At 38.2% G+C, this 12,458-nt stretch overlaps 1 non-coding gene across 1 annotated transcript; it reads right to left on the reverse strand.

The window, feature by feature from the left end:
* Nucleotides 1-5,079: 5,079 nt before the first annotated feature.
* On the reverse strand, nucleotides 5,080-5,183 carry LOC117275846 (small nucleolar RNA R71). The gene has a single exon (XR_004506067.1). It is a non-coding gene; the product is annotated as a small nucleolar RNA R71 (small nucleolar RNA).
* Nucleotides 5,184-12,458: the final 7,275 nt, after the last annotated feature.

Raw genomic sequence — 12,458 nt, forward strand, 5'->3', positions numbered from 1 at the left:
CGCGATATTGCTTGAACATTGCATACAAAACTATGAGGTAAGTGATTTTTACTCATTTATGGTAATATTTCAAGACTCAACATGGATTATTATACCTAAAACATGGATTTTGGGATACATTTGAGGTTTTTGCCTACATAAGAGAATGAAATTGAGGTTTTGACCTATGAATTGGACTTTGATTTGAAAGCTAAATACATATTTGGACTCATCAAAGAATTGAAAGACAAAACATTTTCTACGGAACAATTATGCGATCGCAGAATAGAGCTGCGGACCGCAAAATGTCCCTTTTCAGAAACAAGAATTTATGCAAATCACAGAAATGGTCGCAAAACTAGTCTGTGACCATAGATCGAATGCATTTTGAAACTTGAAAATTGGATTGCATATGTTAATGTCTGCGATCGATATGCGGTCCGCAGACCAAGTCTATGATCGGAGACCCAACCGCATAATTGCTTCCACAAACACACAAGCATACAGGTACGCGATGATTCTGCGGACCGCAGAGATCATCTTCTCCACATAGAAATAACCCACATACAATATTGAGCAACTCATGCTCTTCTATACTACACAACTAATGTACAATTTCACGAAACAACTACACAACCAATAATATTAGATCGATTTTACGTACCACCCATCAATACCCACTGTGTATTACCAACAATCACTAACACCCACATTCAAATAAGTAACCCTAACTTTAACCCCCCTGATTTTGATTGAACCACAACAATTCTTCCTCCAAAATTAAAATCCCAGTAAAAGAAACAAGAATCAAGGTAGAGAGAGACGGGTATCATGGATAAGATGGAAGAATGAGGCAAGTATAATCAACAAAAAATTTCAAATCACCAAAGCAAGAGGAGGGGCAGAGTCACATACCAGATAGTGGGGGAATCGAGTAAGTCTCTTGGATGTGAATCTTCTGAGCAAGGTGAGTAGAATATGCAAGTCTTTTTTTTTTTTTTTTGAATTTTTCTTTCGTATTTTGTTTTCTTTTTTGTGTGTGTAAAATTAGAGTAGGGAGACAAACATGTGTGAGAGAAGGGGATAAGGGTTTAATCCCTGAGGGATGTGCGGTGACCTTCCCATCGCGAAACAGCTTTTGCGGTCGCTGGAGTGTTTTGCGATGGTTTAGTACCTGGGTTGTGCAACATATGTGCGACCCATTATGCGATCGCAAAACCAATTTGCGGGCTGCAAAAGTTGAATTTTCTCCTCATTTTGAAGGGCTAATATTCATTGTGTTCTGTTGACGTATGCGGCTAGTTTGCTGTCCGCAAACTAATTATGCGGCCGCACATGTTGCCACGGAACAACATCTAAAACTCAGTTCACTTCCCTTCATTTTCCCTCTGCTTGTGCATCCCATTTCTTTGTATTTTGAGCAGCTTTCACTTTAAACACGCACGGCAAACTATTCAACAATTACAAAAAATCATACGAAGATAAAAATCTAATCAAAAATGTTACCAACATATGGGTTGCCTCCCATGAAGCGCTTGATTTAATGTCGCGACACGATGATGTTGCCCCATTTTGGCTAATCATTGGTGGAGGTTGGTACAGGACCATGTTTGAGTTTGAATTGTTCTACCAATTGCCTTTCTCCAATGGTTCCAAGGTAGTGCTTCATCCTTTGGCAATTTACTTTGAAAGGTGAGAGTCCCATCCTCAGATTCCAATTCAATAGAACCATAGGAAGACACACTAACAACTTTGAATGGTCCAGACTATTTGAATTTGAGTTTTCCCAGAATGAACTTCAACCTTGAGTTGAAGAGTAAGACCAAGTCACAAGATTTTAATTCTCACTTCAACTTGACCGCTTGACTGAGGATGATAAGGGGTGTCCACCTTGTGTTTAACTTCATATTTCTCGAGCACCTCGGCAAAAGCTTTTTTTTGCAAAAGTGAGAACCACCATCACTAAGGATGGCCCTTGGGGTCCCAAACAGAGTAAATATGTTCTTCTTCAAGAAAGCGGTTACACTCCTTGCCTCATTGTTTGGCAAGGAAAGTGCTTCGACCCATTTTGAGACATAATCTAATGCTACGAAGATATATGTCATGCCGTAGGAGCTTACGAAGAGACCCATAAAATATATTCCCAACACATCAAAGATCTATACCTCCATCACAAAATTCAGATGCACCTCATGCCTTCTAGAAATTGACCCTTGTTTTTGACATTGATCATACGCCTTGACCATCAGATTTGTATCTTGCTAGATCGATGGCCATAATAGCACATTTAAGCACTTTTGATGTTGTACGACTTCCACCATGGTGGCCCCCAACTGGCGAGTCATGACATGCTTTGAGAATTTGAGTCACCTCATCTTCTGAAACACAACACCGAACGATGTTGTCGGTGCAAGTACGGAATAAAAAGGGTTCCTCACAATAGTATTGCCTAGAATCCCTCAAGAACTTTTTCTTTTGATAAGCTTCCAATTCCTCGGGGATAAGTTCACTAACCAAGAATTTAGGGATGTCGGCATACCAAGGAGTTGAGGTGCTAGATATTGCCAAAAGGTGTTCATCTGGGAAGGCATCATTAATTTCAAGATCTTCTTTTGGTCTCCCTGCCTCTTCAAGTCTAGATAAATGATCCGCAATTTTATTCTCTGTGCCTTTCTGATCTTTGACTTCAAAGTTCTTGTAACAAAATAGCCCACCTAATCAATCTCGGTTTAGCATCCTTCTTCGCCATAAGGTACCAGAGAGTAGCATGATCGGTGTAGACTATCACCTTGGATCCCAATAAATAGGCCCGAAACTTTTCAAAAGCATAGAAAATGGCAAGCAGTTCTTGCTTAGTTACAGTTGATGGTGGGATATAATCTCTTATTTTAGTCTCTTATTGTACTCTAATTCACTGCACTTTACTTGTGTTTGAGCTTTAATTGGTAGTGTTTTGCACTTATTATGTGTTTTATGCCTTGTAGGAGTGATTCTAAGTTATGTAGATGTTATGGAATGAATTCGAGTGATTTGAAGCTTTGAAGTCTGAGTAAAAGCCGAAGGGATTAAGCCAGGATCATGTTCGGGGGTCGAGGACTAAGTCTGGATGTAAAAAATTGAATTTTGATCCATACTCTGAGAAATTTGCACTACCGCCCCGCGCCATGCGTAGCGGAGCGCGGGGCGCTAGAATAAAATTCCTGCAGAGTGAAAAAATCAACTCTCTAGATTTCCCCACTAATTCCCCGCATGGCGCGTCGCCCCATGCGTCGCGCCTGTGTATGTTTTATAGAGTAAATATCCTAATTCGGCTAGAAAAAGGTGAATTTTATGAGCTCGACCCTACTTGGTATAAATACATGGAAAAATATTATTTTCTGGACTTTTGACACATATTCGACCTAAGGAGGCTAAGGAGGAGTTGGAATAACACAAGAAGAAGGATTTCATCATTCCTTCCTCACTCAAGACACGAGTTTGGATTGAATTTATGTTTTCCTATACTTTAATTTTATTTGTGATGAATTTCTCCATATCTATGGAGTAGTTCTCTTTAGGGTTTGATGGATTTGGTGTATTTATGATTGTTTGTTGATTATAACTCTAGTTTTATGTATTGAAGCATTTTTGGATGATTTAATTATTGCATCTATATTCGTTTGTTCATGTAATCGAGAAAGGCATAACATGTGATATCCTTGCATTATATTATTGGTTGAGTTCATTAATTGTTCTTAGTAATCGAAAAAGGCTAGTTGAATCATTCATTAAACCTAGTTAAGAGAATAATCGAAAGAGGTTTTCCTAAAGAACAATCCATTACGCATTCTTGCATATCTTCACGTGCTTAAATTGGTTCATCTCGTAAGGTTAAGACTTAATCGAGAGAGGAGTTTTTACTGAATATTTGAACTAATAATTGAGTGAATTCGAGAGACTCACTTGAACATTAGAAGTGAATTATCTCGAGTTAGATCCCAAACAATTATCTTGCACCTATCGTATCAACCCCTATTTTCTCCCACTGATAACTTCCTTGCATATCTTTTTTTCGATTGTCATTAGTCAATAGCTTTAGACTCTTAGTTAATTTTAGTTAGAAATTATAGAAATCTCAATTTTTGATTATCTTGAATAGCAATCAAGCTAGAAACTACAAGAATATTATTTAAATCAAATCCATATGGATACGATATTGTACTATACAATATTTGATTAGCGAGCAAAATTTAAGTGTGTGTTTTGCGCTCGTCAAATTTTGGCGTTGTTGCCGGAGATTGGCAATCAATAGTGTTTTAAATAGTTTGTAGTGCTAATTCAGGAATTTTTCTTTTTATTTTTATTTTTTCCTTTTTACGTTGGGTGTTATTTGACTATGCGCAGGTTCCGGGTTGAGGTTGGTGCATGACTCAAACTTCTGTAAAGAAAGTGCTACCATGCGAGCCAGAAATTGAAAAATAGTTGCGATAGTTGAGGAAGGAAAGAAATATCACCGAGACATCAAAAAAGGTTGGGCAATTCTCAACCAAAGAACTTATAGCTGAAAACGGTGAGGATAATGTAGATTTGACTGCGAGAGAAGCAGCCTAATGAAGAGAACAAGCTGCACAGGATGCTGAGGAAGCAACTATTAGAGATGCACAAATTATCTATGAAGAAGATAGGGGTCGAAGAATTGCTAAAAATCAACCCTTGGGTGCAGACCAGTTCAGAAATATAGCTCCCATGCATGGGAGACCACTTGGCGATTATGCTAGACCGGTCTACACCCAAGGTTTATCAAGTGTTAGACCACTTCAAATTGCAGCAAACAATTTGGAGTTAAAGAAAGGGTTGCTTCAAACGCTTCAGAATTGTTGTGTATTCAGAGGGAAGGTGAACAAAGATCCGAATATACATCTAATGGACTTCGAGGAGATTATGAACACCTTTCAATACAATGGTGTGTCACAAGATGCGGTGTACTTAAGGGAATTCCCCTTCACACTCAAAGATGATGCAAAATAGTGGCTTCGAAACTTGCCCACGATATCAATTAGAACTTGGGAGGAGATGAACAAAAAATTCCTTGATAAATATTTCTCCTCAGCTAAAACAGGCAAGTTTAGAAGAAATATCCTTAACTTCTGCCAGAATGAGACGGAAACTATTTTTGAAGCATGGGAGAGGTTTAAGGATATTGTTCAAAAGTGTCAACATAGCATAATTGAACTCTGGATGCAACTATATGACTTTTGGAATGGATTGACACCGGCCTTACGTAGAACATTGAGCAATGCAGCTAGAGGCACTTTGATGAAGAAGAATCCAGAGGAGATAATAATAATTCTTGATGAGTTATCTGAAGATGCTAACCAGTGGCCCTCTGAGAGTGCTGAAAGAATAAGATCGACTGGTGTTCACCATGTTGATGCTAACATATCTGTGTAGGTACATCTTGATGCTATGGCCAAAGATATAAGGAAGCTGACCTTAGCCTCGATACAAAGTGAGGCTCACGCAACTTTTGATATATGTGGAAGAGGACATGCTACGCATGAGTGCCAAGCCTCAACTGAGGAAGTGAATGTTGTGGGAAACTACAATTGCAATGCAATGGGTCAGAGGCATCCCGATATTTCATGGAGTTTATCTGGAGTTACTGCGAACGCTTGGCAACAAAATAGCTATAGAGCCCAGGGACAAGGAGCTCCAGCATACCATAATCAGCAGAGGCAACAATTTAAGCCTCAACAGCCCATTCATCCTGGTCTAGAAGATCTAATGAAGGCATTCATTATCAAGACAGAAGAGAGGTTGGACGCCTATGGAGCAGCTATCAATGAATTGGGCATATCTTTTCGAAACCTGGAGAGACAAGTTGGGAAACTTGCAACAATATTATCTAAAGGGGCTCCAGGAACTCTCCCCGCTGATACTGAGAGAAATCCCAAAGAAATAATGAATGATGTAACCTTGAGGAGTGGGAAAGTGTTGAAAGATCCCACTCCCATCCAAAATGATGTGAAAGTTGAAAAAGAAAGTGGGGAGTAGTTGAATAAAGATGTTGATAAAAAGAAGAAGGGCCAGATGAAAGCTAAGATAAAGAAGAAGGGAGAAACTTAGAGAAGGGAGGAACCAGAGGAAAGCCAACATATGCCTTCTTTACCTTTCCCCCAAAAATTAAATAGAGAAAAGTTGGACAAGCAATTTGAGTGATTTTTGGATATGCTGAAACAGGTTTAAGTGCTCTCACAAATGCCTTCTTATGCTAAATATTTTAAGGACCTCCTTACAAATAAGAGGAAGGTAGAAGAGACCTCAGTGGTCAAGATCATAGAGTATTGCAGTGTGATATTGTAAAATAAACTCCCATAACAGTGTGGAGATCCAGGGAGTTTTTGTCATGCCCCGACCTTGGGGGAGCGCGACCGGCGCTCAACCAAGATACCCCAGTCAAGCAAGCCTTTACAATGCCTCCTACCCAACTCGCCCATAAATAAAGAGAATATACATTTATATCATTAATTAAACATTAGGTGGATTCCATGAACAATGGTAATTCCATTACCATTAATCGCTTCATCTTTATGGTCTCAAAATACATACACAATCATAGTTAAAGTGCACAAGTGATTCAAATACAAAAAGGCTAGTTTGACTTTCCCAGCACCCATATACAATCCACATTGTGTCTATGGAGCCTTTACGGAAACAAAATAATAGGATAGCACCGGCAATAAGGCCCAAGCTATACCTCAAAACATAATACACGTGGGACAAAAGATATACGACCCCGAATGAAGTGAGGCTCACCAAATATGCTGAGAAGTGGGTGAACTGCTATTAATGGTCAATGCCACTTGCTGCGGAACCACTAGCATCCATTAAAGATGCAGCACCCACGGCAAAAGGGTCATTAGTATATATGGAATAGTACTAGTATGAATGACTAAACACCCTCTCAATAGAATGAATGATAACACAAGTATGGATAATCATAAAATCAATGGGAGCCTCAAAAAATACCAAAACATCAAATTAGGAGCAAGACAAGTTTTCAAATAAATTTCCATATTTTATGTTTGGGAGATCTTACCGCCGGTATACCACCATGATCTTGAGCACGGAGTCCGATCACAGCCCGATCGGCTAGGCCATCTCACCCAAAGACATCAACCATAATCACAGTGACTATCTCAGTCTAAATCATTGTTTAACTCGTAATCTCAAGTACAATCACCACCGTGTGTGCGGCATAGCATCCAATCATGACCCCACCGGCTAGGCCGTCTCACCACAATATCGTGTGGATCGACATCACCCTTTTCTAGAAATCATCTAATCCCAATAAAGGGGAATATTTTCATCATATAAATCTCATCCCCATAAGGGGTACAATCACACTTTGCTCCTACACCGGCCCGTGTAGTTTCAGGGTTAGGTCATTTCAACCTACCCTTCCTCGGTGACTAACGACACTCCCAGGGTGTTTATTTATTCAAAGGATTGACAACTCATTTCATTATATTTTATATACTATTCATTTCATTGGCACCAGTGGCCATAACACAATGTCACTCTTGGCACGTTAGCCGTATTTCACACTTGAACATTATCACGGATCATCAGCAACAGAGCATTTATATTCAAAATTTTAAGTCCACATATTGAGAAAATAAGAATGTTAAGCACCTTGAGATTTCTTACACAATTTTGAATAATAGCCTTCATTTGAATCACGCATTAAAGATATAACATTTGGATATGCAACCCATGCTTCGAGCACATTTTCAAATAGAATATAACATAACAAGAACAATGGAATACATATTGAACATATATCTTTCAACACAAGGCTTATTCAGAATAATAAATTCATAATGAACAACTTGGGACTTACAATGATATAGTGGGGTTTAATTCTAAGAGACGAGTTTAGCCAACATACCTCACCTCGAGCTTTTTAAATTACTACAATGTTCCGTAATTCTTAGCCTCTTCAATCTATTTAGAAATATAGCAAAATTGAACATAAATTAGGAGAGAGTTTATGGTTCCAGCTCACTTGAGCATTTTATCAAACATTAGATGGGTATTATAATTTCAAGATTCTCCTATGGTGGATTCCTCCATCCCACTACCCAAAGTCTACCCAATATAACTCAACATTCTTCCCCCAACCTTTGATAGTACATTCATTCATAATGGACGACTACCACACCCAAGAATTGCTTTTCTCATTACCTATTTTCAGTAAAATCAAGAAATTGAGGGCTAGGGAGTAGAATCTTACCTCTAGGATGAAGGCCTAGTGAATGTTTCTTGTGAATTCTTCACGTTTGAACAAGAGTTCATGAACAATAAGCTTAGGAAATTCCCCTTTCACTCTATGGCACTTCCTCACACTAGAAATATCAGATTTTTGCTTAAAATGTGGCCCTTTACTCTAATATATCGAAATAGGGCCGGGTAAAAAATTAAAAAAAATGAAGCCCCGATGTATATATGCGGTCGCATAATACTTCTGCAGTCCGTAAAATAGACCGCAAAATGGTCCTACAAAACTGGGTACTTCTGCCTGACTTTGCGATCGGTCTGCGGTCCGCAGACCTATTTTGCGGTAGCATAATATGCCCCAAAACTTCCCTCCGAAAATTTTCATGTTGGATCTGCAGTGGGTTATGTGACCCGCAAATTTATTATGCGGCCGCATAATGGATTGCAAAATGGTCCTAAAATTGGCTCCAGTTTCTGCTTTAGTCTGTGGCAGATCTGCAGTCCGTAGATCAGTTTTGCGACCGCAGATTGGACCGCAAAACCGCTTTGAACTTCCAAATTTTTTTCTTCAACTCCCCAATGCACTGACTAACCCAAAAAGGCTGAACCTCTACAATCGTCAACACATAAGTCCACTTCGGCACCACGAAACCCCGGGTTTTAGGTAAAATTTTACGTGGCCTTACAGTTTTACTATACGTTGCTTTTTAGGCTCGATTACTTTTGATAAGTCTTTATGTGATTCTAGTGCCTTAATTAATCTAATGCCTCTATCTATTTATTGGAAACTAGAGAAAGAGATCAGAGAGATAAGGTCTGCACCAATATCCTTGCAGATGGCAGACCAAATGACTTTGATACCCGAGGGGATAGTGGAAGATGTGTTAGTTCGGGTGGATAAGTTTGTATTTCATGTGGATTTTATAGTGGTGAAAATGGAGGAAAACAAGGAGGTACCCCTTATACTAGAAAGACCATTCTTAGCAACGGATAGAGCTATATTGGATATACATGAGAGAAAACTCATGCTTAGAGTGGGTGAGGTATCTGTGACATTTAAGATGGATGTAGAAAAGGTGGTGAAAAAAAGAAAACCAGTTGCAAGTGTAGAATGGAAAGTGAAGGGCTCGAAAGAGAAAACTGCGGTGAGTGAGAAAGATAAGTGTGCGGTGTACCCCAAAAAGGCTGAGAAGAAGCTATCGGCATAGCTGTGCGCATTAGTTCGAAGGCGAGGAATGGAGCCCGACTTCGACTCAGACCCCGACTAGATATTCCGGGAATTTTCCGTTACCTTATGCTTTTTAATTGTGTATCATGGGGAGATGCCACAACTTAAAGTGTGGGGTGGGGGATAATTGTATGTTGTATGTATATATGTTAGTTCTGTTAGAGATAGAGAAAAAATTGAAAAAAAAATATAATAATTGAAAATGATAGATATCATTCGACGGGTATCTTGAGGGATTAAAGATGAAAGAAAACGACAAAACAATTTTCTTTTGTAGGTAGTGTAATAGTTCCCCCTTAATTTTTCTTTGTGCCACGGTTCTTTTCCAAGGGTTTTGTTTGAACTGGGTGTAGTTAGTTTTTATTTTTTAGGAGTAGGAAACCTTGTGCTATGAAATGAATTAAAGGAAATATGTCTTAACTTTATTATACATTGGGAATAGTAAGTGCTTTAGTTGTGATGCTTAGGCTCTATTTTTGACTTTTGTATAAGTACCTTAAATTGTATGAACTTGACTTTGCTTAACTACTTTGACTAGAGTGTCTTGATAGTCCAATCTTGAGTGAGTTATGTGCCATGCGTGTGTAAGATTTTGTGTTATTCTGTGCATTGCATTTGATGTCTAAACTTGCCCCATGTGTTTGCAAAGCGAAATGGTAGTTTTATTCAGTCTTAGAAGGGAGATAGGCATTTCTTTGTTGAGCCAAATATATGCTTTTGCCCACCTAATTGTTATGTATTGTAGTTAACCCCTTTGAGCCTGTAATCATGTTTATTTGGCAACCACATTACAAGCCTAACTATTTATTTGAATTGACTATCTATATGAATCGTTTACCCCTTGTGAGCACTTGAATTTGTTATGAACTTTGTAAAAGTGAAGTGTGGGGTGGTTGGTTTGACTTTTGAGTGGAACTATTGAACTAAGGAGAAAGGTGCATTGTTTTGAAAAAGAAAGAGCCACTTGAATTGGAAAAGAAAGAAAAAATAAATGTATGATTGTTAAAAATGTTCCTTGATAGTGGTAACTTGATGTAATTGTGCTTAAAGAAGTAGGGAGTTAATGTATATTGATGTGAAGGTGGAGTTTTTGTTCGACATAAGTGTGAGGTTTTGAACAATGAATTATATGTATTAAAGTACTTAGGGAGGTGTAGTCACTAATATATCTAAATGTATCCTACCCATCCCGCAACCTACATTATAACCAAATAAAGTCCTACTTGATCCTTGACTGAATGGGCTCGATTAGTAGAGTAGTACACTACGGGCAAGCCTATGGTACATCTTTTGTGGCATATGAATGTTGTTTCTGAGAGTGAGTGAATTCTTTCTATCTTGAGTTCCTATTTCTTCTTAAATTTTATTGTATGTGGAACTGCTCTCTATTGTCGGGTGATGGCACTTAATTCGTGAAGGAAAGGTAATGCTTGACCTCTTTGTTAGAGTAAGTGAGCGGGTTGTGAAAAATACGTGGTTCTTTTGAGTCAAAATTTGAGGCTAGGATGTTACAATATTGTGCTTAATCGGTTTTAAATATACTTGGTGTGATGAGTTATGCGAGTTGTTGAAAAAAGGTTATGTTCTATGTGAAGTGTAGTTTGATTGCTCGAGGACGAGCAATGGTTTAACTGTGGGGTGTTGATGATAGGCTATAATCTCGTGTTTTAGTCTCTTATTGCATTCTAATTCACTGCACTTTACTTGTTTTGAGCTTTAGTTGGTAGTGTTTTACACTTATTGTGTGTTTTATGCCTTGTAGGAATGATTGCGATATATGTAGGTGTTATGGAATGAATTCGAGCGATTTGGAGCTTTGAAGTCCGAGTAAAAGCCCAAGGGATTGAGCAAGAGTCATGTTCGGGGGTTGAGGACCAAGTTTGGACGTCAAAAATCGAAGTTTGGTCCGTACTTTGAGAAATTTGCACTACCGCCACGCGCCATGCGTCGCCCTATGGATTTCCCCACTAATTCCCCGAATGGTGCATCTCCCCATGCAGCGCCTGTGTAGTTTTTACACAGTAAATATCCTATTTCGGCTAGAAATAGGTTATTTCATCTGGGCCCGACCATACTTAGTATAAATACATGAAAAACGTTATTTTCTAGACTTTTGACACATATGCGACCTAAGGAGGCTAAGGAGGAGTTGGAAGAACACGAGCACAATGATTTCATCATTCCTTCCTCACTCAAGACACGAGTTTGGATTGAATTTATGTTTTCCTATACTCTAATTTTATTTATGATGAATTTCTCCATATCTATGGAGTAGTTCTCTTTAGAGTTTGATGGATTTGGTGTATTGATGATTGTTTGTGGATTATAACTCTAGTTTTATGTATTAAAGCGTTTTTGGATGATTTAGTTGTTGCATCTATATTCACTTATTCAGGTAATCGACAGAGGCATAACTTCTGATATCTTTGCATTATATTGTTGGTTGAGTTCATTAATTTTTCTTAGTAATCAAAAGAGGCTAGTTGAATCATTTATTAAACCTAGTTAGGTGAATAATCGAAAGTGGTTTTCCTAAAGACTAATCCACTACGCATTCTTGCATATCTTCACGTGCATAAATTGGTTCATCTCGTAAGGTTAAGACTTAATCGAGAGAGGAGTTTTTACTGAACATTTGAACTACTAATTGAGTGAATTCGACAGACTTACTTGAATATTAAAAGTGAATTATCTAGAGTTAGATCCCAAACAATTATCCTGCACCTATCCTATCAACCCCTATTTTCTCCCACTGATAACTTCCTTGCTTATATTTGTTTCTATTGTCATTAGTCAATAGCTTTAGACTCTTAGTTAATTTTAGTTAGAAATTATAGAAATCTCAATTGTTGATCATCTTGAATAGCAATTAAGCTAGAAACTACAAGAATACTATTTAAATCCAATACCTGTGGATACGATATTATACTATACTATATTTGATTAGTAAGCAGAATTTAAGTGTGTATTTTGCGCTCGTCAATAATGTAAT

Source organism: Nicotiana tomentosiformis, chromosome 5, assembly GCF_000390325.3.
Source record: "Nicotiana tomentosiformis chromosome 5, ASM39032v3, whole genome shotgun sequence".
Taxonomy (NCBI): domain Eukaryota; kingdom Viridiplantae; phylum Streptophyta; class Magnoliopsida; order Solanales; family Solanaceae; genus Nicotiana; species Nicotiana tomentosiformis.